Source organism: Ahaetulla prasina, chromosome 4 (genome assembly GCF_028640845.1).
Source record: "Ahaetulla prasina isolate Xishuangbanna chromosome 4, ASM2864084v1, whole genome shotgun sequence".
In the NCBI taxonomy this organism is placed as follows: domain Eukaryota; kingdom Metazoa; phylum Chordata; class Lepidosauria; order Squamata; family Colubridae; genus Ahaetulla; species Ahaetulla prasina.
This window is the reverse complement of record NC_080542.1, coordinates 83,917,389-83,942,825: the sequence shown is the minus strand read 5'-3', so window position 1 is coordinate 83,942,825 and position 25,437 is coordinate 83,917,389. Positions and strand designations below refer to the sequence as shown.

Here is a 25,437-nt window from a genome sequence, read left to right as displayed (position 1 = left end):
TCTGAAAATGGTGGGAACATTGGCATCCTTTTTTAGCTGTTACGTAGACGGCGCCTTGTCAGATCGTTGGCCCAGTTATAACAACCATTGCTGGTATGCAAATCAGGCAGCATTCAAATTGTCTTTGGGTGGTCTTTAAACCATTAGCGCTAATAGAAACATGTTCAGCCTACTCTTAGCTGTCTACTTCAGATCACAGGCTTCTGTGGGCGGAAACCCCAATATCAATCAGAGCCCTTATCATCACAGGAAATGATTCCAGCCCCAGCCCCAGGAGGGTATAAAAAGGCAGCCTCGAGCAGTGATTAGCTCCAGGCTGCAATGGGATTTGTATAGCACAAACCTGATATGTGGAGTTGGAAAGGGATAGTTTATGAGAGCGCTCTTCCTCCCATGGGGCACTTCTGTACTCTCCTTGCAGGGAATTTAACAGAATGCAGATTTAACCTGCTGATGCCTGTTCTTCATCACACTTGAATTCCAGGTAGTGTCAGACACCAGACCTTACTCATAAGATTAAGTGGGACATCCTGCTCCCTTTAAGCTGCAATTGCAGTTATCAGGTCTGACGTAAGGAACCCGATCCTTGGTGACCCCGGTCTCTAATGCACAACTGTCAACCCAGAGTGGAGGACCTCTCCAACGGGAGGAGCTGTGCCTGGCCTGTAGGTGTTGTATGAAAGGAGAGAAGGTTAGCCCTCCCCTTGATAAGGATGGAAGAGGCCCTTGTCTTTGCAACATGCATTTGGTTAAGGCGCTGCCACTTACATTGTGGCATCTAACCAGTTTTGGGGCATAATCCCGGACAGGCTGCCAGCTCCCCTAACACAGCTGATTCCTTTAAAAATCTTGAGGCTATTGCCTATGAGACGCTTGGAGGGCTTTAATTGTCCCTCACTCTTGAATATTTAGGCACAGCTACAGGATTCTTCTTGGTGTTGTGGCTCCGGCCCTCGAGCCGGCCTCCGAGCCTGCCCTCATGGAGGAGAGTGACTCGGAGAGTGAGGGAGAGGAGCCAGCAAGGCCTCCCTCGCCAGGACCCTCCTCGCTGGCACCGCCCCAAGTTCCAGGTGCAGGCCAGGAGGAGGAGCTGACAAGGCCTCCCTCTCCCACACCCTCCCCTCCTCCCTGACAACGCCCCAAGCTCCAGCTGCTGAGGACCAATCGTAGATCAACCCGAGGCAGCGACGAAGAGATAAGCGTGCGCAACAGAGGAAAAAGTGTGGCAGGCGCAGAGATTGCTGAGTCACAGAGCCACACCCCACAGGGTATAAAAGTGGGTGGAGCTGCCATTGGGCTTCGTGACAGACAAAAAACTACCCAGTATGTGTTGCAGCTCGGTCGATCGGGAGTTAAAGGCCTTTCTTTCCTGTAAGCTTGGCAATGGGACTGGGACACGAGTGCTTTTATCTCTGTCCGAGATTAAGACTTCAAAACTTAGCAGGCCTCTGTACGGTCACTGCCAAGTCTTGTGCTTCCTACAGAAGAATCAGGTCTGTGTCAATAAAAGGACTCACGCGTTTCTCCGTGATGTGGAAGGGGGGACAGAACACTTGGTTCCTGACAAAGGCACATTCTTCCAGTCAGAGTGGGACTCCTATATTGGTCAAAACCTGACAATACAAAACCTGACAATCCTGCCCAGTTGCCCTCCTGGGTCCATCATTTTTGTCCTATTTAAGCCCAGTTTCCACAGGGCCTTGGCCACCGCCAGCCCAGAAATGATACTAGCCTTCCTGGCATATCTTCCAAAGTCCTCTAGCTCACTCACTGTGTGGTTTCGGAACTGCATGCACAAGGGACATTTTGCACCACATGACCTCTATGTCAACTTAGTTCAGAGTAACAGACCATACCAGCAGTGATTCCAGTCAGCCAGACGCTGAACAGGGGGCTGAATTCTGTGGATGTGGGCTCCACCACGATAACAATACAGCGGCAGGTAAGACCAAGATCCTCAGGACAGAAAGGGGCTAACTAGCCACCCATGACAGTGGAGTATGGGTGGTTTCAGTTGGGCACGCAGGTTGGCTTTAGGGCTATTGCCCCCTCAGCAGATGCTTTACCTCCCCACTTCCCTTTGCTTGAACTCCCTTGTGAGGACTACAGCTTCGTTAAGGGAGGAGTCCCCGGACTATGGGACTTTCATCAGTGTATTGCTAGCTTGGTCCATTGCTGAATACAGCTGCATGCATTTTCGATGTGGCTTGCCTTGTACCCATTTCCATCAAGTCTCCGGGGAGGACCAGCCTGCAGCAGTAATCTTGACACAGATTGGTGCTGGTAAAGGGTAACTGACAGTTGGCCTGGAAACCCTTGGGGGTGGCTTCTAAGTGCCTTGGGAGAGGTGCTTGCCCAGTCCTGTTTGGCAGCAGGAACAGGACAGAGACCCATTTCCCTTCTTCCTCGATGGCCATTCCTCAAGTCCTGTGCTAGCCCTTGATGGCAGCAAGGCTCAGAGGACCTTGCAGGCCTGTGTTATCTGTCAAGGGATAGGCGTGACATTTGGAATTGAGCTCCCCCTTAAGGTTGAAGATCATTCGGGATTGAGGAGTCTCAGTCCTTCAGTTAGCACGCTGCTTCACGTGCCGCCAACACCATCAGCAGATGCTTCAATCCCTTGGCCTGACTGGAGGAAATTACCATAGGTTTGAGACCGTTTAGGGTGCAGTTGGCTTCCCTGACTCTCGGGGGGTTGGGTGTGCCCGCAGGAAACGCCAGAGTAATTTCTGGTGTCCTGTTGACCTTCTAGAAACTAACAATTCAGGCAACGGCATGCTGTTTGGCATTTTGTCAGCTACCTGCTGCCCATGTGGTCGGGGGGGATGGCCTACAATGCCTGCACTGTACAGGTGTTGTGTCTGTGCCCCCCAAGCCAGGCCCCCTGCCAGAAAGTGATTTGGAAAGTGAGGGGGAAGGGCCATCAGACTTACCTCAGGAGCACCGGCTTCCCTGGCTCAGCTCCAGGACCCAGAGGCAGGCCAGGTGGAGGAGATAACGAGGCCTCTGTTCCCTGACTCTTTCCCCCCCAGGCCATGCCTCCAGACCCAGCTGATGGCAATCAGGCCTGGCTGGACCCTAGGTTTCGTAGGCAGGAGAGGCGGGAACAACAGAAGCCGGGGTGGGGCAGGCCTAGGAAGTGCTGAGTCATGGAGCCACACCCCACAGGATATAAAAGCAGCAAGGGCTGCTATGCCTCTTCGTAGCAGGCAAATCAACTGCTTGACTACAGCTGAAGTACTGTTTGACTCATCGGCATCAAGGGAGATAACAGAGACACTTGGCAGACGCTCGCTAGTTTGCTGCCAGAGCTGATAGTGCCGGCTAATTAAGTCATCGCTCGGACTGAGGCGAGGGGGACAGAACAACAGGGCTCTCTTCCTCCAATCCTCCACGGGCCTTCCGACAGGCCACGTATTATGAATTCCATTGCCATATCCCTGCACAGGACTTCTCACTAGGCATGAAAGATGGTCAGAGTTCCCATTAGAGATTATCCATTGGGAGTATCTAGGTACCCCTCTCCTGGTGTAGGTTATCTTTCCCAGCATTGAATTCCAGCCTATACGGCTTCACAATCATTCTGGACCTCCCTACTGGGGGGGAATTCCCTTGACAGATACGGCTGTGGCCTAAAGCCATGCCCATCTCATCTGGCAACTGTTGTCCCATGCCTTCCCTAGCCGGATGTCCAACAGCAAACTCTGCAGCCATCTCAAGTCCTTGGGCTATGCCAGGGTACTTTTGTCTTGGGCAATCTCTAAACGGGCTGGAGTGGGGTGTCGAACCCCTAGGGCCTTAGGATTTCCACAGCTTCATGTTGGCCCAATATAACTCCCTGGTCCCATTCTCTTTTTTAAAAAAGTTTTTTATTTTTTATTTTTCTTATACACATATTATAAATGTACATTTTCTTATTAATAATAATAATGATAATCATACATATTCTCTCTAAAGAAAGCACAAAAATAAAACCTTTTAATTACCTTTGGAGTTGCTCTTCTACCCTTTCTTTCCCTTTGTTTCACAACAAACCTTCTTCTTCTCTCTTCCCTCCCTCCTTCTCCTTTCCTACCTTCTTCCTCCTCCTCTCCTTCCTCATACCTATTTTCCTTTCCTCTCCCCCACTCCTCTTTTCTTTCCCTCCTTTCTCACCTTCTCTCCTACTATTATCCGCTAACTTATCTTCCTCTCCTTCCTTCCATCCCTCTCTCTCCTTCACCTCCTCTATCTTACCTTCTATTCCTCTCTTCTTTCTTTCTTCTTTGATGTATATCATTTCCCTTGTTTGGTATCCAAGCAATTCCAATCTTCTGATAATATATACTTTCTTTTCGATTTCTTTTCTACTTTACCCAATCCATCATTTCATGATTGTACATTTATATCAATAATTTTCTCTTCTTCATCCCTCCCTCCCCCTTTTCCATCTATTTTGGCGATATCTGGGTTTCTATTTCTTCATAACTTTTTTCTCATTTATTTTCCGTTTATTAACATTGTTCATCTATTTTTTGTCTTTTATTTCTGTCTCTTTTCTAACCATGCATAAAATCTTTCCCATGTCTTGAAATATACCGATTCCTCTTTATCTTTTATTCTTAAAGTTAATTATTCATTTCTGCACAATCTAAGATCTTTTTTATTACTTCACCTTCTGATGAGATTTTCTCTAACTTCCAATTTTGCGCAAATACAAGTCTTGCTGCTGTTATTACATGAATAATTAAATACATTTCTTCTTTACTATATCTTTCTGGCAAAATACCCAATAAGAAAATTTCTGGCTTTAATTCAATGTATTTGTGTAGCATTTCCTTTAACCATGTCTGTATTCTAAACCAATATTTTTTTGCTTCTATACATGTCCACCACATATGATAATATGACCCCGGCAAATTCGAGTATTTCCAACATTTAGCTGATTTATCTTTAAACATTTTTGCTAGTCTTTCTGGTGGCATGTTCCATCTATAAAACATTTTATATAGGTTTTCCTTAAATGCTATTGCCATTGTCAATTTATAATTCCTTTCCCATAGTTGTTGCCATTTCTCTAGTTCTATTGCATAACCAAAATTTTTCGCCCAAGTTATCATTGTCTCTTTTACTTCTTCATCTTCTAGTCTAACTTGCAATAAGTAATTATACAACTTTTTAATAATTTTTTTCATCCTTTCCAGTCAATATCTGATCCAACTCTGATTCCCCCAAATTAAAACCATATTGTTTCAAGTCTTTATCATATCTTAATTGTATTTGCAATCTTGTGTACCAATCAGTCTCAATCCCTTGTTTTTCTAATTTTTGCTTCTGTTTTAACTCTCCCTTCTCAGTTAAAATGTCTTTATAACATACAATATTGTTCATATTAATCATATTCGGATGTGTCAATGCTTCTATTGTTGAAAGCCACATTGGTATTTCCATATATTAGTGTTTTTCTTTCATTCTTTCCCATATTGTTAACAAGCCATTTCTTACACAATGTCTCTGAAAATATCCATGTATCCTATTTTTGCCATACCATAAGAAAGCATGCAAATCACGTCCTTCCAAAATCTTATATTTCTCAATAAAATCCATTCTTTAACTCAGGTTAACATTGCTGCTTGGTGATAAAGTTCCCAGTTTGGTAGACCAAATCCTCCTCTAGTCTTAGAGTCTTGAAGCAGTTTAATATTAATTCTTGCTTTTTTTCCTTGCCATATATATTTCCACATCATTTTATTCAAAGTCTCAAAATATTTCTTCTCCAATTTTATCGGAATTGTTTGAAAGAAAAACAAAATTCTCGGCAGTACATTTATTTTAATTAACACTATTCTTCCCATTAATGATAATTGCAGATTTTTCCATTTTTCCAAATCTATTTCAATTTGATTTCTCAGTTTATAGTAGTTATCTTCCTTCACTGTAATACATCTTGAAGTTAATTGGATGCCCAGATATTTCACTTTCTTCACTATTTGAATATCTAGCTTCAACATTAATTGCTTCTTTTGTTTTTCTCTCATATTTTTAACTATAAATTTTGTCTTGTCTTTATTTATTTTCAATCCAGCTACTTCTCCATATTCCTCTATTTGTTCTATTAACTTTGGGTCCATTTCCATTGGTTCTTCCATAATAAATACTAAATCATCAGCAAGTTCTTGTAGCTTGTATTCTTCTCTTTTAATTTTCATTCCTTTTATTTCTTTATCTTGTCTTATTTTTCTATTTAAAATCTCTAATGTCAAAATAAATAACAATGGAGATAACGGGCATCCTGTCAAGTTCCTTTTCTAATGTCTACTTTTTCTGTCATTTCGCCATTTATTATTGATCTTTATATATAGTCTTAACCATGTTTACAAATCTGTCCCCAAAATCCATCTTTTGTAATTGTGTTGTCATAAATTTCTAGTTCACATTATCAAATTTCTTCTACCCATCTAAAAATAACAACACCATTTGTTTTTCTAGATGAGCTTCTTAATATTCCAATGTATCCAATATGATTCATATATTATCTCTAATTTGTCTTTTAGGTAGAAAACCATTTTGACCTGAAAGTATAAATTCATTTAACAACCTCTTCAATCTTTCCGCCATAATTGATGCAAATATTTTATAATCTGCATTTAATAATGAAATTGGTCTATAATTCTTCATTTGTTGCAGGTCTGATTCTTTTTTTGGTATAAGAATTATATATGCCTCCATGACTTTGGTGCCTTGGCTTCTATTAATAAATAATTGAATACTTGTAGCATTTTATCACTTAATACATCTTGCAATTCTTTATACAGTTCTGTTGGTAATCCATCTGGCCCGGGGTTTTTCCATTTTTCTGTCTTTTAATCCCCTCTATCAATTCCATCATTGAAATTCTTTCTTCTAGTGCTTTTTTGAATTCCTCTGATATTTTAGGAATCTTTGCTTTTTCCAGATATTGTTCTATTTTCCCTTCTGATATCTGCTCTTGTTGGTATAGTTTCTTGTAATATTCCTCAATTATTATTTTCTTTTCCTTATTTAGATAGCATATCTTTCCATCTTGATCTAATAGTTGTGTTATTAATTTATTTTCTTTTTCTTTTTTTTATTTTGTATGCCAACCACCTTCCTGGTTCATTTGTGTTTTCAGAAAAAAATAGTTTTGTTGATTTTATTTTTCTTGCCAAATCTTCATTTTCAATTGGATTCAAGTGTTTTTTCAAGTTTTTAATTTTTTTGTCTTGTGGATTTTTTTGTAAATCTTTCTCTAATTTCTTATATTCCTCCTCTATTTCCCTTTGTATTCATTTATTCTGTTTATTTCTTTTCCCTGCATAGTCATTGCCAAACCTCTTATATATGCTTTATTGGTGTCCCATACATTTTGCAATGATGTATCTTCTTTTCTATTCTCTTTGGAAAAAAATGTCAATTCTTTTTCCATATATTGTATGCAATCTTTTTCATTTAATAAACTTTGATTTAATGTCCATCACATTTTTTTTCTTTGGCCTTTCCATACCATTGTTATCGGATTGTGGTCTGCCCATATATTTGTCTCTATCTCAATCTTATCTATCTTAGATATTAAATCTGTAGACATCCACATCATATCTATTCTTGACCATGACATATGCCTATTTGAATAAAATGTATACTGCCTTTCTTTTAAATTTCTCTTTCTCCAAGCATCTTGTAGACTTAATTCATCTACCATTGTGGAATGCTTTCAGAAGTGTTTTCCTTGGTTTTTTACTCATTTTTGTAGATTTATAGTCCAGTTCATTATCTACTATTGCATTATAATCCCCCATTATACAAATATTTTCATATTCATATTCTAATATTTTTCTATGTAATTTTGCATAAAATTCTTCTTGATTATTATTCGGAGCATATATTCCTACAAGTAATTTTTTTTTTAGTTCATTACAATTTCTAGCATTAACACTCTTCCCTCCTCATCTTCAATTATTTGTTTGGATTGAATTATCTGTTTGATATAAAATACCACACTTTTTTTACTTTGAGAGACCAATGTTGCATACAACTTCCCCAATTTTGTTCTTTCCAAAAGTTTTTTGTGTTGTTTTCTAATATGAACTTCTTGTAAACATATAATTTCTAATTGTAGCTTTTTTAATTTGTTAAACATTTTCCTTCTTTTTATTGCTGAATTTAGTCCATTTATATTCAAAAATATTGCTTTGATTTCTTCCTCTATTTCTTATTTATTTACTTGTGCTGTTGATCTAGTCATTCTTATCTCTCTTTGTTCTCCAATTTCTTTTGGTCGAGCTCCTTCTCTTATTACTTTCTCTTCTTGTTCTTTAGTCATCTCCCTTAGCTGCTCTTTCTTTTCCTCCATCTCTCCTTTCTTCTCTCAATCTCTCTTGTTCTTGAAGACCTATGTGTTGTTCATAAAATCTCTCTGCTTTTTCTATTGAATCTAATCTGAATTTTTGCTCTTGCCAATTCACCAATATTCCTTCTGGAATCAGCCATTTGAAATTTATCCCTCTTTTTATCAGACATTTTGTGAGAAATTGGTATTCTCTTCTCAGATCTCTCACTCTTCTTGGGATTTGTTTCACTGCCACCACTTCTCTCCCTTTGTATTTTATCGTTGTATTTCTCACCATTTGCAATATCTCTGTTCTCAAAGTTTTCTTTGTGAATCTGACATGAATTTCTCTGGGTAGATTATTTTTCATTGCATATCTTGTATACACTCTATATGTCTCATCATGCTAATATGTCTGCTGTCTTTTCTGGCAGATTTTCTCTTTTTTCTTCCTCAATGTTTTGGAATCTTAAGTAAAAGTCACCCTTATCCATTTCCAGGACTAAAATGGATTTTTCCTGATTTTTATCAATGGTTGTGAGTCTACAGTCCATCTCTTCCACCTTTTTCTCCATTGCCTCTGCTTTTTCTTCCATTAGTTGCAATCGTTGTTCATTTTTTTCCTATTATTTCTTTAATTTCTTTCTATTCTCCCTCCATTCTTTCTAATCCTTTCTTAAGATCTTCATGTATGTTCTGTAACATATTTTTAAATTCCACATTAATTTTCTCTTGTTGTAATGTAAATTCTGTTGTGTTTGTTGGTATTGATGGTGATGATAAATGTGTTGCTTTCTTTCCCTTATCCATCTTTTCTCTTCAACTCACACACACTCAATTTGCAATCCAAATAGTTCAACTCTCAAGTTTTCACTATTTTTTAATTTAAATTCCAAGTTCAAATTCCAAAACTGCTTTTTAAATCCTCCAACTCTTCAGGTTCTTGGGACCTTAATCCACTTATGCTTATCTAAAAATATCCAAAGATAACCAACAACCACCCAAAAAACCAAAGCAAAAGAAAAAAAATTAAAAAGAAAAAAAGGGGGGGAAAAGCCAGATCGAGACAAAAAATAAAAATTCACTAGTTTCAAAGTTCCAAAATTTCAAGGTTTCAAAGTATCCAATCACTCAGTATACATAGAAAAAATATAAAATATCTTCTCCAAAAAAAAATTGCAAAGAGAAAAATAGAGAAAAACGAAAAAAATCCAAAAGTAAAAATAAAAATTATATCATTTGCACAAACACACAGAAAAAAAAGAAAAATATTTTAATCCAGAAGAAAAAAGCCAGGATTAAAAAAAAAATCAGTATTCCAAAGTCTTCTGACAGGAGAAAAAGAGAGAAAAAAGAAAAAAGAAAAACAAGCAGATATCCAGATAGTTTACAAAAACATCGTTCTTCTTTTTCTCTTCCTCCTGTTACAAAATCACACGCCCACTTCTCATCAACTTCTTGCCATTTTCCAAAACAATGTCCAAGGTTGCTCTGTTTTCATCTTCTATACAATACTCCTATTTAATTTCTCTATCGCCACTAGATAGCAGTGCCCCTTATTTAAGTCTTTCTTCTTTCTACTTTAAACTTTCAAAGCCGAAATTTAAATTTTAAATAACAATACCTAATGATTCATTAGCCACACAAAGTCTCTTTGTCCAATCTGCTTTCAATCCATTAAAGTTACTTTAAATTTACTGTGATTAGTCTTTAATTAGTTTTTATTTCTGGCTTCCGCTGTCCTGGAAGTGAGGAGGTAGTCTTATTTCTCTGTCTCCCCTCTCCTCTTTGCCATAACTTTTCAAAAATCTTTTTAAAGTTTGAGAGATGAAAATATAAAAAGAATATTATTTTCAAGACTTCCGTTTCTCATCCAGGGTGGTCGCCTTGCTCTCTTTCTTTCCTCCTTCTGTGTGGCTGTTCTGGCTTTTGACAGCTTCTAATGGCTGTCTTCCTCCGCTGCTAGGTCGAAAGCAAATACCAGTGCTACAGGGAATTTGTGACTTCCCTGTTCACACCAGTCTGTGTCCCCATTCTTTGCTGTCTCTACAAGACAACTATGGTCCCCTAGGAGTCCCCTAAACAGCTGGGATATCAGCGTGCTTCAGGAACCCCTGAATCCACGCTGTGCTGCCTTTGCTGGCCACACCCCTTCTCCCTGGTCCCATTCTCAACAGAGGGCTGGTCCCAGGTACCCTGGGGGGCAGCACTCTTTAGGACTTTGGGATGTCCAAGTCTAATGGGGCTCCACTGCACAGACATTCTTCTGCCATACACGGGGAGCCAATCAGGGCAACACCCTCTTCAGGTTCTACTCCAGCACCTGGCGATTAGTTCCACGGTCCTGGTCCTGGGGGGTTGGTGGACCGTGGTCATCTATCAAGGGTCATCCGCAGGTAGGCTGCCCCATGAGGTGGGGACCTTGGTCCATTGCTAAGGATCCCAAAAATGCCCTTTCACTTCCCTCCTTACCCTTTGGATTCCTGGTCCATTCAAGACCAGGACTGGCCACCAGGTACAGCCTCTGGACACTGTGTGGGACAGTTTCCCTTCAGGGTACTTCCAGACATCACCACCCTTAGAGGGCCATCATGACAACAGGTAAGAATGGCTGTCCGGACAGTCCACAGGGAGTCTGGATTTGGCCTTGCCAGCCCACGGGGTTCTATTCTGGACTCTGTAGTTTCTATGCGGTGTCCTCAGCATGGGGTAGATGCTGACCATCCTTGGTATTGCCGGAGGGGTCTTGTTTTACGTTTCAGCATCTGACCAATGTAGGTACCTCTGGCACGACAGAAACGTGCAACCTTCTGTGGTCCTTGAACAGGCAGCAGTTCCAATGAATAGTAGCCATTGATGCAGACAGGAGAGTCTACAGTCTGGCAGTTCTCTCTCCAACCTGAGTGGGACCCACCCTGTCAGGGCCGTTCCGAAGGGCACTCTTTCTATCTCTGAGGGATGGTCCGGGATTTTAGGGCTCCAGAGTTATGTTCAGCCACCCTTCGGCTGTGGTCTGATTTGTCCCAACAGCCTACCTGTCACCTATGGCAGGTTGGGGGGGGGGTGTTTCATTGCATTCCCTGCTGGGGTATTCCTCCCCAGGGGTTATGGCTTTCTTCCTTCTTTGTTCCAGGTATCCTTTGTGGTGCCATTGTCAGTCCATCGATTATGGACGGTTGGAGTCAGGCAGACAAGCCTCGCATCTGGGCTTCAGGTCCTTCCGCTGCCTCTGGCTTTTCGGCATTGTCACTGGCCATGTGACTATGCCAGTGGTGCGGGATACACGGTCCTTTGTCAGGGTGGTATGTAGAACCGTTTGTGTAATGTATCTTTAAAAGTTTTGGCGGGAAAATAGCACGTTGCTGATTGGTTGAAGCCTCCGGCTAAACTGTATATAAAGGGAGGTTTTTCCCAGCACTGGCTGCTGGGTTCACCATATAGTAAAGAGCTGTTGTCACTATCCTGGTCTCCTGCCTCGTTATTGCCCGAATCTAACACTGGCGACGAAGGTGGGATCTCGAGGCTAAGAGCGCCAGGAAAAGAGCTGAACTCACCAGGAAGACGCGAACCCAGCAAACAAGGGGCGGAAAGCAGCGATGTCCGGCTACACACCGCCAGCGCCATTCGACCCAGCTAAGGAAAAATGGGGGTCATACATGGCTCGTTTCGAGTGTTTCCTCGAGGCGAACGAACTTCAAGGAGTTTCAGACAACAGAAGCAGCGTATTTCCTGAGCCACTGCGGTCCAGAAGTTTTCGACACCGCAGAATCCTGGCGGAGCCAACGCCGTACAGTCGGTACCGTGGCAAACTCTGCAGAATTTATTGAAAGCCCATTATGCACCAACGCCGTCCAAGTATGTGCAACGGTTCGAATTCGGGAGCGCAGACAGCAAGAGGCGAGTCCATCAGCGCATACATGGCCGCCCTGAGGAAAGCCTCAAAACATTGCGAGTACCGAGACTTGGATGAGGCATTGCTGGAGCAACTCATCCGCGGGGTCAGGGTCATCCGTTTGCGGAGGAGGCTGCTGTCTAAAAGCAACCTAACGCTGGCAAACGCCTTGGACGAAGCCAGGGCTCACGAGATGTCTACCCAAGCGGCGGGAACCCTACAAAGCCGCGCACCAACGGTTGGTGCGAAATCAACCCCGTCCACAACGAGGAGATCCAGGCTGAGTCGGACGGTGAGGAAGAGGAAGAGTCTTCCACACGGGAGGCGGAGAAAGAAGACCGGGGTGACTGCGCAAGTTGCGGAGGGCAACACCAACGACAACAATGCAAATTTAAGGATGCGGTGTGTCGGCGGTGCGAAAGGAAGGGGCACATAGCACAGGCCTGTCGAGCACCCCAACCTTCCCGCCAAAAATTCAAACCGGCCAATCAGAGCGCGGGAACGGCGAAGCGGCCCGCGAGTGATCAGTTTAAAAAAGGCGCGAAGTTGAATCAGACTGTCGTGAGAGTGGGTCACGCATCAACACGCCTAGAGAAAAAAATCTTTACAAAGGCAAAGATTGAGGGGGTGCCGTGCTGATTGGAGGTGGACACCGGCTCATCGATCACGATCATGTCCTGGGACAATCTCGTGAGAGCCTTACCCACCATCGCAAAGCGCAAGCTGCAACCACAGAAATTAAAGGTACAAGACTACCAAGGGAATCGCATCCCTGTTCGAGGGGTAACGTCCGTCCACGTCGAGTATGGACAATACAAGAAAACTCTGCCCATCACCATCGTCGATGGGACCCTGCCAAGCTTATTGGGTCTGGACTGGTTCCGAGCATTGGGCATGGGGGTGACCGGAATCTTCAGAAACGAAGTCGACCTCAAAACTCATGAAGGAGTTTGGGGACGTTTTCAAAGACTGCCTGGGCAAGTACAAGGGGACCCCTATCTCGTTTAACTTAGACCCCCAAGTTGCCCCTATCCGTCTAAAGGCTAGGAGGGTCCCGTTCGCCCTAAAGCCCAGGATTGACCGGGAACTGGACAAGCTAGTAAACCAGGGAATTCTAGTGCCAGTTGACCATGCTAAGTGGGAGACCCCTATAGTCACCCCAGTCAAACCGGACGGGTCGGTCCGGATTTGCGCTGACTACAAGGCAACGCTTAACAAAGCGTTGCAAAGAGTCTTACCCGTTCGGTGGTACAGCACTTACTGCACTCAATGGGGCAAGGGCAAGTTTTTGCCAAGCTAGACTTGGCCCAAGCCTATCAACAGCTGCCCGTAGATAGCAGCACAGCCGAAGCGCAGACAATTGTGACTCACAGAGGGGCTTTTAAGTGTACCCGGTTACAGTTTGGGGTTAGTGTGGCTCCAGGGTTATTTCAGAACCTAATGGAGCGGCTATTGCAGGGCCTACCAGGGGGGGTACCATACTTTGACGATGTACTGGTATCCGCTGAGAATCTAGAGGAATTAGGGGTAAGGCTGCGAAAAGTTTTGGGCATTTTCCGGTCTGCCGGTCTCACGGTTAAACTGAACAAATGCCAGATCGGGGTTGAGTCTGTGGAATTCCTGGGCTACCGGATAGACAGGGAAGGGATTCACCCCACTGAGAGCAAGGTACGGGCCATCAGGAAGGCCCCGGTTCCAAAGAACAAAACGGAGTTACAGGCATTCTTAGGTCTGGTCAACTTCTACGCGGTATTCTTAAGGAATTATTTATTTATTTATTTATTTTATTTGATTTCTATACCGCCCTTCTCCCGAAGGACTCAGGGCGGTGTACAGGCATAATAAAACCGACAATACAATATACAAGTTTAAAATACGATTTAAAAAACTTATTTTAAATTAGCCCAATGATTAAAATTTACCATACTAAGAAAACCCCGTTTAAAATTAATAAATTTAAACATTAAAATCCCAATTTAAGCCAGCCCTCTTGCGGATAAAAGATGAGTCTTGAGTTCGCGACGAAATGTCCGAAGGTCGGGTATTTGGCGTAAACCGGGAAGTTCGTTCCAGAGTGTGGGAGCCCCACAGAAGGCCCTTCCCTGGGGCCGCCAACCGACATTGTTTGGCGGACAGCACCCTGAGAAGTCCCTCTCTATGGGAGCGTCGGGTCGGTGGGAGGCGTGTGGTAACAGCAGGCGGTCCCGTAAGTACCCAGGTCCTAAGCCATGGAGCGATTTAAAGGTCATAACCAACACCATAAAGTGCACCCGGAAGGCCACAGGCAGCCAGTGCAGTCTGCGCAGGAGGGTGTTACATGGGAGCTACGCGTAGCTCCCTCTATAACCCGCAGCTGCATTCTGGACTAACTGAAGCCTCCGAGCGCACTTCAAGGGGAGCCCCATGTGAGAGCATTACAGTAATCCAAGCGAGAGGTAGCGCGCATGAGTGACTGTGCATAAGGCATCCCGATCAAGGAAGGCGCAACTGCGAACCAGGCGAACCTGGTGGAAGGCCCTCCTGGAGATGGCCGTCAAATGGTCTTCAAACGACAGCCGATCATCCAGGAGGACACCCAAGTTGCGCACCCTATCCTTTGGGGCCAGTAACTGCCTCAACAGCCAGCCGCGGCTGCAGCTGACTGAATCGGTGCCGGCATCCACAGCCACTCCGTCTTGGAGGATTAAGCTTGAGCCTGTTTCTCCCCATCCAGACCCGTACAGCTTCCAAACACCGGGACAGCACGACAACTTCATTGGGGTGGTCTGGGGTGGAAAAGTACAGCTGGGTGTCGTCAGCGTACTGCTGGTATCTCACCCCGAAACCACTGATGATCTCACCCAACGGCTTCATGTAGATGTTGAACAGCAGGGGCGAGAGAATCGACCCCTGTGGGACCCCACAAGTGAGGCCCCTCGCGGTCGACCTCTCTGCCCCCTGTCAACACCGTCTCGACGGTCAGAGAGATAGGAGGAGAACCACCGATATACGGTGCCTCCCACTCCCAATCCCCAACCGGCGCAGCAGGATACCATGATCGATGGTATCGACGCGCTGAGAGGTCTAATAGGACCAGGGCAGAGGAATATCCCTGTCCCTGGCCTCCAGAGATCATCCACCAATGCGACCAAAGCTGTCTCCGTGCTGTATCCGGGTCGGAAGCGGACTGGAACGGGTCTAGATAGACATCTTCATCCAGGTGTTGGGGCAGCTGTCGCGCCACGGCCTCTACAACCTTCGCAACAAAGCGAAGGTTGGAGACTGGACGATAATTACCCAAAATAGCTGGGTCCAGGGAAGGCTTCTTAAGGAGGGGTCTCACCACCGCCTCTTTCAAGGCGGCAGGGAAAACCCCATCCAACAAAGAAGCGTTGATAATCCTCTGGAGCCAGCCTCGTGTCACCGCCTGAGTGGCCAGTACCAGCCAGGAAGGACACGGGTCCAGTAAACATGTCGTGCCGTGAAGCCTCCCCAACAGCCTGTCCACATCCTCGGGAGCCACAGGGTCAAACTCATCCCAAATGTGCTCAACAAGACGTGCCTCCTCTCCCTCGCTTGGATCATCCCAAATTCGGTCCAGACCGTCCCTCAGCTGAGCGATTTTATCGTATAGATAACCACTAAACTCCTCGGCTCGTCCCTGCAAAAGGTCATCCCGCACCTCCTGATGTAGGAGAGAGCGAGTCACCCGAAACAGGGCGGCCGGGCGGTTATCTGCCGACGCAATGAGGGTGGAGGCGTAGGAGCGCCTCGCTTCCCTCATTGCCACTAGGTAGGTCCTAGAATAGGTCCTAACTAGTGTCCGATCAACCGGGCGACTGGACCTCCAGGTGCTCTCTAGGCGTCTTCTCCGGCGTTTCATCTCCCTCAGCCCCTCGGAGAACCAAGGGGCCGGACGAGATCTACGCCGGGTCAGAGGCCGCAAAGGCGCGACACGGTCCAGGGCCCCGGCCGCGGCCCGCTCCCAGGCCACGACCAGTTCCTCAGTCGTGCCGTGGGCCAGATCCTCAAGGAATGGCCCAAGCTCCGTCTGGAACCTCTCAGGGTCCATCAGGCGCCTGGGACGGAACCACCGTATAGGTTCCGTCTCCCTGCGGTGGTGAATGGTGGTTCGGAAGTCTAGGCGAAGGAGAAAATGATCCGACCATGACATTGGTTCTGTTACTAAATCGTCTAATACCAGATCATTTAACCACTGTCCAGAGATATAAATCAGATCCAGCATGCCTCCCCCCATGTGCGTAGGGCCATCATTTACTCGAATAAGGCAACAGTAGCCGAGCCGCTGCATAAATTACTAGCAAAGACGGCTGCATGGTCTTGGGGAAAGGCGGAAGCTAGGGCATTCGAAGGGGTAAAGAATCTCCTATCGAGTGATAGCCTCCTTATCCAATACAATGGCACGCTGCCATTAGTGTTAAGCTGCGATGCATCTCCCTATGGGGTGGGGGCTGTGCTCAGCCACAGGTTACCAAATGGCACAGAAGCCCCTATTGCATATTACTCCTGAACCATGTCATCAACTGAAAGGAATTATAGCCAGCTTGATAAGGAAGCCTTGGCTATAGTCTCCGGAGTAAAGAAATTCCATGAATATGTATTTGGTCGTGATTTTGAAATCATCACGGACCATAGACCTTTGCTAGGTCTGTTGGCAGGCGACCCGCCCGTGGCACTTTCGCCCAGACTGACCCGATGGACTATCTTCCTGGCAGCGTATTCTTACAAATTACTACACCGGCCAGGAAGGAATTAGGCATGCAGACGCCTGAGCAGATGCCCGTTACCAGAGACTATCAAGACCCCACTCCGGGATACCAGTTCTGCTAATTGACTCTTTGGACTCTGGCCCAGTCACATCCAAAGAGGTGGCTCGGTTTCGTACAAGGACATTACAATAAGGACTGTAATTGGTTGGGTACAAGAGGTTGGCGCGGCGGCGTTTTAAAGAGTTTGTAAAAAAACGTGGGGAACTCTCAGCTCAAGGGGGGTGCCTGCTATGGGGGGATCGAGTGGTGATCCCGGAGAAATTGAGGAAAAAGGTTTTGGATCTCCTTCACGAAGGCCACCCAGGGATCGTGAGAATGAAGGGTCTAGCGAGAAGCTATGTGTGGTGGCCCCAAATGGACTCGGAAATTGCTGAAAGGGTAGGGAAATGCCAGGCCTGCCAGGAGTCCAGACTGCTACACCCAACAGCCCCGATTCGGGAATGGGAGAGACCCCAGGGCCCCTGGTCTAGGATCCATATCGATTTTGCCGGCCCCTTTCACGGCCAAACCTTTCTGGTAGTAGTCGATGCCTACTCCAAATGGCTGGAAATCATTCTCATGAGATCCATGACAGCCGATGCCGTGATTTCAGTCCTACGGCACCTATTCGTAACGCACGGGCTGCCCGATACGTTAGTCTCTGATAATGGCCCGCAATTCACGGCAACCCAGTTTGAAGGATATTTGGCAGAAGAGGGCATCCGGCATGTCCTCTTGGCGCCTTTCCACCCTGCGACGAATGGCCTTGCAGAACGTTCCGCTCGAGCGCAAAGAAGCATTGTCCAGAACCAGGCCAGGCGACTGGCAAACAAAAATCGATACCTTCCTGGCCGTCCAACACAGAACCCCCTGTGTCACAACTGGCAGAAGCCCGGCAGAGCTATTAATGGGTCGGAAGCTCAGGTGCCCACTAGACCGTTTAAACCCAAACTACACACCAGACGGTTACAAAGGGGTACAGGGTAAAACAAGAGGGATGGCAGTAGGCGACCTAGTGTGGGCACACAACTACAGCGAGGTCCGACCTGGGTAACAGGAAAATCCTAGAGATAACAGGACCAAAATCATATCTAGTAGAGATAGAGGATGGCCGGGTATGGAAGCGCCACATAGACCAGATAAGGAAACGATAACCGTAAATCAGAAACAGGCCCTGACTACCCAGAATGAATCCACAACTGACTCAAACCCGTGGCAAACGCGAGACTTATCTGAGTTCCAGAAGGTCCAGCGACACCAACCGGCCCATCCTGAAGACAGCGGGGACGACTCTACAAATAATCCAGGGCCGGATGGCCTAGAGGAGGAGCTGAGAGGAACAAACAGTCCCTCCGGTCAGCTCGACTCACTCCCAGAAAGTGAATTGCGCAGGTCCGAAAGAGTCAGGAGACGCCCAGTCTACCTGCGTGATTACGTAGAAAAATAAGATGCTAATTTTATGCAAATATTGGTAAAGTGTTTTCTGGGAGGGAAGGAGTGTAATGTATCTTTAAAAGTTTTGGCGGGAAAATAGCACGTTGCTGATTGGTTGAAGCCTCCGGCTAAACTGTATATAAAGGGAGGTTTTTCCCAGCACTGGCTGCTGGGTTCACCATATAGTAAAGAGCTGTTGTCACTATCCTGGTCTCCTGCCTCGTTATTGCCCGAATCTAACAGTTTGGTCTTCCCCATTCAATTGGGTCAGGCTTGGGCAGGTGAGTTCTCAAGTGGGCTCATGCAGAGCGGGGACTTGGGACTGTTGCCCTCCTGTATGACTGACTGGCTTTGGTAAGTCCAATTCCTGGATGATCTTCCCCAACACAATGGAGAAGGGCATTAGTCCTACCTGATACTCTCCTTCTCAGGTTTCGGGGAAGATCATCCAGTCCCACCGTGGTGGCCATCTGGTCCATAGTCTGGGAGGGGCTACTGTTTTCACAGGTTTTCTGAGCCTCATTATTGCTATGCCCTCATTGAAATGGGGAGGATCCAGGCAGAGAAGGTGTGGCCAAGAAAGATTGACTCAGTCTCCAAGCAGAGAAGTAGAGTATTACCCATTCCTGGATGATCTTCCCTGAACCCTGAGAAGGAGCGTATCAGGTAGGACTAACACCCGTTCTGACTTCTGCCAACTTCCCTACTGACTTTCATTACTGAAAGATGGCTGGGAGCATTGGAAATGATGATCACATGATTGTCGAACTCCTGCACTGGCAGAGCAGGGGGCTGTTACAGCCAGAAACAAAGCTTGTGAGCCCATTTTCACTGGCAGAGCACTTGGGACACCACAGGCACCCCCCGACATGAATGACATCGAGCTGGCTATGCCCACCCCAGTCCCCCAAGGTCAAACACAATCCTGATGCAGCCCTCAGTGAACTAGAACTTGACACCCCTGCTCTAGATACAGTGCAGAGAAGAGCAACCAAGATGATTAGGGAACTGCAGGCTAAAACAAAGTCTATCCTTGGAGAGAAACCGAAAAGCAGCAGAAAGAGAAAAATGAGGAAGACATGCACTGTCAAAATTAGCCCAATTTACAACTTTAAAAAAAAATTGCTATACTTTATCATCTAGGAGAAATATACTGTTCAGAATATTCTGCATCAGATGCAGCCTTGGATATTGTGCAATGGGAATGGAATTCAAGAATCTACTTCAAACCTTGTAATATTCTGAAACAGCCCTGATCAGACACACAACTTTTATCATGACAACCTTGCATACAGGATGACACCTAACAAGATCTTTTACTCTCCCGCTTCACACATTCTTTTCAAGTTTGCGTGCAACCCATACAGACTATCTGAAATTCCTGGCCTGACTTCTCTTTTTTCCTTAGCCTTTCCATTGATGCCAAATTGCCATGCAATTAATGCCAAAGAAAAACCTTAGCAGAATTTTGTTTCTTCCCCATGTAGCTCATCGATCTGGGATTGGAGGGAGAGTAATGGTGACAGGAGAAAAACTAGAGCTGGAAGAGTCTTTTCTACTTGCTTCTTCCCAGCAATTTTCCACTTAGCTCCCAAAACAGTTATTTCTGAGTCTAGTGAAGAGAAGGGCCTGAGTAGACATACCAGTGTTCCAATATTTGGGGGACTACCACAGAGAGGAGGGGGGGGGGTCAAGCTATTTTCTAAAGTATCTGAAGGCTAGACAAGGAATCATGGATGGAAACTGATCAAAAAGAGATTCTACCTAGAAATAAGGAGAAATTTTCTGACAGTGAGAACAATCAATCAGTGGAACAGCTTGCCTTCAGAAGTTGTGGGAGCTTCATCACTGGAAGCTTTCAAAAATAGATTGGACTGCCATTAGTCAGAAATGGTGTAGATGCTAGAAGACCTAGAAGGTCCCTTCCAACTCTGTTAATCTGTTAAAGAAGATGCTGGTCTAGAAACCAGGAGATTGTAAGTTCTAGGCCTGATCTAGGCCTGAAAACCAGCTGGTTGATTTTGAGCCAGTTACTCTCTCAGCCAAACCCACCTCACAGGGTGGTTGTGGGGAAAATAGGAGGTGGGAGAAATATTAGTTGCTTTGAATTAATAAAAATATAAAATTTATAAGACCAGAATTGAAAAATCATCAAATGGTTCAAAATACAAATTATACAAAAAAAACCAGAAGAAATAATAGACCATATACTCAATTCATGCAGAAAGATTGCACAAACTGATTATATATACAAGTAATCTCTGGGTTACAAACGTTCCCTTAGCAAATATTCAAAGTTACGCGATAAGCACCCTAGTGTTTACAAACAAGCTCCAAAACTATGAATGTTGCAGCACCATGGCAGTTGTTTGCCCTTACAATTGCAGAGGCTCTGCAACATTTGTCCTGCCTATTCCCCTCTGCTCTGCAAAATCATTGATTTTTACCAGCCAAAATCAAGCTTTGGAGGGACAAGCTTGTCCCTCTGACGTTTTGTTTTGGCCTAAACAGGCCTTGGCTGGCACTTTGCCAGCCAAATCAGAGGTTCATAGGGGCAGGCCCACCTGAATGGCCTTCTCCACTCTGAAATACCTCATGTACACTTAACAAACCGCACATTTAATTAACAAACGGGGGCAAAAGGAAGGACTGATCACATTCAAGGTATGTGATTCACTCCCACAAATCCTCAGGTTACGAATGGAGTGGGCAGGCTCCATTTCATTTGTAACTCGGAAGACTACCTGTAATAACATTACACAGTTACCAAAATTATTCGCTGGAATATCTATAAATTTACCATGTGCCAATAGTGAAAAATAGGTTTGAAAAATAGTTGAAAATGTGAGAGTTAAAGTGTTGTAGGCTTTCCAAATACAACAAACCTGATACTTTAGATTTCAGTGTGATTGAAAATAAGAAAGTGGGAACAATTGATGTAGCCAAACAAGGAGATAGTAAGAGAGAAGATGAGGAATTGGAGATCATGAAGTATCAAGATCTGAAAACTGAGATTGAAAAATTATGATATACTATACACTGGTTGTAGTATTCTTAGTTGTTATATTGAGCACTATACCAAAAAATCTTGGATAGCATTTAGAAAATCTTCACGTTGACAAAATTTTCATCTGTTAATTACAAAATGCCACTCTGCTTCAATCCACATATATATTACAATATATCCTAGATTCTTTGGAAGAACTTAATATGTATTAAGGCCAACATCAACTAAACAATTGGCACCTCTGATTTCACATTGTGTATATAATAATTATCAAGCTTGATGACACAAAAAATAAGACAAAGGAAAAACGATTGTTTCCTAATCTTTCTTTCCATGTATTTTTCTTCTGTGTTGAATTGCTTTCACATTGTCAAGGAGAAATGGAAGGATGGCAAATTTTAAACATGAGAACTTGGTTAGTGGAAGTCAGATTTGGTCAGCTAATCATCTCTATCCCTTATCAGTTATTTCCATAATTGAGGGCTACTTGTGCTTTTACTTGTGTATAAAACTAACTCTGGGTCTCTTCCTCTTTGATTCTCCAGGTCTGTTTGTATTAGTTTTCTAACAGACTAATTGCATAACATTTGCTTTTAGAAAGAACTAGAACATTTGGAGTTTGAAAGAAAGCTTCTATAAACCCATAAATGATATTTTCCTGGTGAGTGATTTTTAAGTGACTTTTTTGAGAGCTTGCTGATCTTATTCTTTGCATCTTTATGTGTGCGTAAGCACACATTCACAAAGTTTTCACAATATTCTTCCAAAGAACATTAGAATAAACTGTGAAAGTGAATATTGCAACAGTTTCCTTTGCTTTTGTCAAGATTAGACTGTTTCCTTTTTTTAAAAAAAATAATTTTTATTAAGTTTTTTCACCTTTTAAAAAAAACAAAATGACAAAAACAATAACAAAAACAAAAACACATTGAAAAATACATCACAAACATATTGTTACATATTTTACAGTTCGTCATATTGGCGATAGTATATATATATATATATATATGTTTTCTGAAGTTTTCGCGGGTATTTGTATGTAGGTCTTTGGTTATTCGGGTTTTCTCCCACGTAAAATTGGAAGTGTCTTGGCGACGTTTCGACGATGTCTCATTCGTCATCTTCAGGCTTCAGCTTCGTGCTTCTGGGAGCAATGTGTGATTGCAGCTGTTTCTTCCTTTTTAACTGCTAGTGGGGGTTTGAACTGATTGGGTGGGAGCTTGGCTGTGCTCTGATTGGATGGGGGTTTTTTGTGCTCTGATTGGCTGGGGGTGTGTCCTGTTTGGGTGGGGGCTTGGTTGTGCTCAGATTAGTCTGAGTTGCAGGGGGATTTGAGCTGGTGAGCTGCACTGCTGCTGTTTGGCTTCGTGTTCGTGGTCGTGCTACATCTTCGTAGTGGGTGTCAGTCTGCTGCATGTATGGATTGGAGGGGTTTGAAATGGCTAATGTTGCAGCTGCGGTCTGGCTTCTGGTCCTTGGTCGTGCTTCCTGATCAGTGTGGGTTTGGGTCTGCTTTCTGGGTGGATGTGTGGTGGTGACATCCACCCTCACAGCCACACATGAAACAAACAGTGCACAACATCTCAGATAGGATCCTCACCAAAGCTGAAACCAATGTCCTTTCCAAAGGATTCAACTTTGCAGTCACTCCCAAATACATCCCCACTGAAAACATTATATGCGGAGTTGAAACCAGCCTGACCAAAATCAACCCCGATGACGCTAACAAAATCAGACTCGAAATCACCAACATCCTCTGCAGCAGCAAGCCACCCAAAAGCAACTTACCCAAAGAGGAACAGACAGCACTACTTAACCTGAAAAAAGACACCAGCATAATAATCCTACCAGCAGACAAGGGCAACGCCACGGTGGTTATGAACATATCTGACTACCAAACCAAATTAACCAACCTACTCCAAGACCCTGCATACAAGCCCCTAAAAACAGACCCCCACCACCTACCTAGAAAAAACCACTAGATCTAAAATAAAAGCCTCCCCCATCAGCGAAGAAATCCAACAAAGAATCATTCCCAGAGAGAAATCATCCAGATGCCCTAAGCTCTACGGCCTCCCCAAGATACACAAAGAAGGAACCCCACTCAGACCCATAGTGAGCTCCATAGGCTCACCTCTACAAAACCTAGCCAAATTTCTCGCCAAACAACTACAGCCCTATGCAGAATCCATCACCTCACACGTAAAAAACTCATTCCAGTTCATAGATATCATAAAGAAACAAAACTTACAGCCCAGCGATCTACTCGTGAGCTTTGATGTCATATCCCTCTTCACCCAAGTGCCAATCAAAGAAGCCTTGACAGCTATCCAAAACAAATATAACCCCCCCAAGCACATCCTAGATCTGACCAACCACTGCCTATCCAACACATACTTCATCTATAACGGACAAAAATACAAACAAATAGAAGGCGCACCCATGGGATCACCCCTCTCACCTGTCATTGCTAACCTCTACATGGAACACTTTGAAACCCAAGCACTAGAAAAATCGGATCACAAACCCAAACTCTGGCTCAGATACGTAGACGACACCTTCATAATCTGGCCACACGGGAAAGAAAAACTTGACAACTTCCTCACACACCTCAATAGCCTACACCCCAAAATACAGTTCACCATGGAAACAGAAGTAAACAACCAACTTCCTTTCCTAGATGTCTTATTTATTTATTTTTTTATTTTATTTATTATTTAAATTTTTATACCGCCCTTCTCCCGAAGGACTCAGGGCAGTTCACAGCCAGATAAAATAAACAATAATATTACAATATAAATACTATTAAAATACAATTAAAAAACTTATTCAATTGGCCGAGATTAAAAATTTAGAATAAATAATAAAAACCCATTAAAAAACCCACAAATTTAAAAACTAATCCAGTCCTGCGCAGATGAATAAGTGTGTTTTAAGCTCGCGACGGAAGGTTCGGAGGTCCGAAAGTTGACGAAGTCCTGGGGGGAGTTCGTTCCAGAGGGCGGGAGCCCCCACAGAGAAGGCCCTTCCTCTGGGTGTCGCCAGACGACACTGTCTCGCTGACGGCACCCTGAGGAGTCCCTCTCTGTGAGAGCGCACGGGTCGGTGAGAGGTATTCGGTAGCAGTAGGCGGTCGCGTAAATAGCCCGGCCCTATGCCATGGAGCGCTTTGAAGACGTTCACCAAAACCTTGAAGCGCACCCGGAAGGCCACAGGTAGCCAGTGCAGTCTGCGCAGGATAGGTGTCACACGGGAGCCATGAGGGGCTCCCTCTATCACCCGCGCAGCCGCATTCTGGACTAACTGAAGCCTCCGGATCCCCTCAAGGGGAGCCCATGTAGAGAGCATTGCAGTAATCCAGACGAGACGTCATGAGGGCGTGAGTGACTGTGCACAAGGCATCCTGGTCTAGAAAGGGGCGCAACTGGCACACCAGGCGAACCTGGTGGAAAGCTCTCCTGGAGACGGCCGTCAGGTGGTCTTCAAAAGACAGCCGTTCATCCAGGAGAACGCCCAAGTTGCGCACCCTCTCCATCGGGGCCAATGACTCGCTCCCAACAGTCAGCCGTGGACTCAGCTGACTGTACCGGGATGCCGGCATCCACAGCCACTCCGTCTTGGAGGGATTGAGCTTGAGCCTATTTCTCCCCATCCAGACCCGTACGGCTTCTAAACACCGGGACAGCACTTCAACGGCTTCGTTGGGGTGGCCCGGTGTGGAAAAGTACAGCTGGGTGTCATCCGCATACAGCTGGTACCTCACACCAAAACCACTGATGATCTCACCCAGCGGCTTCATATAGATGTTGAACAGAAGGGGCGAGAGAATCGACCCCTGCGGCACCCCACAAGTGAGGTGCCTCGGGGTCGACCTCTGCCCCCCCATCAATACCGTCTGCGACCGGTCGGAGAGATAGGAGGAGAACCACCGATAAACGGTGCCTCTCACTCCCAATCCCTCCAACCGGCGCAGCAGGATACCATGGTCGATGGTATCAAAAGCCGCTGAGAGGTCTAATAGGACCAGGGC

General features: G+C 44.9%; 1 protein-coding gene and 1 non-coding gene across 7 annotated transcripts in view; both read left to right on the top strand.

The window, feature by feature from the left end:
- Positions 1–25,437, top strand: part of CDCP1 (CUB domain containing protein 1) — a 126,594-nt gene that overhangs the window by 33,220 nt on the left and 67,937 nt on the right. The gene's annotated exons all lie outside the window — the stretch shown is intronic.
- Positions 670–790, top strand: LOC131199011 (U6atac minor spliceosomal RNA). The gene has a single exon (XR_009155248.1). It is a non-coding gene; the product is annotated as a U6atac minor spliceosomal RNA (small nuclear RNA).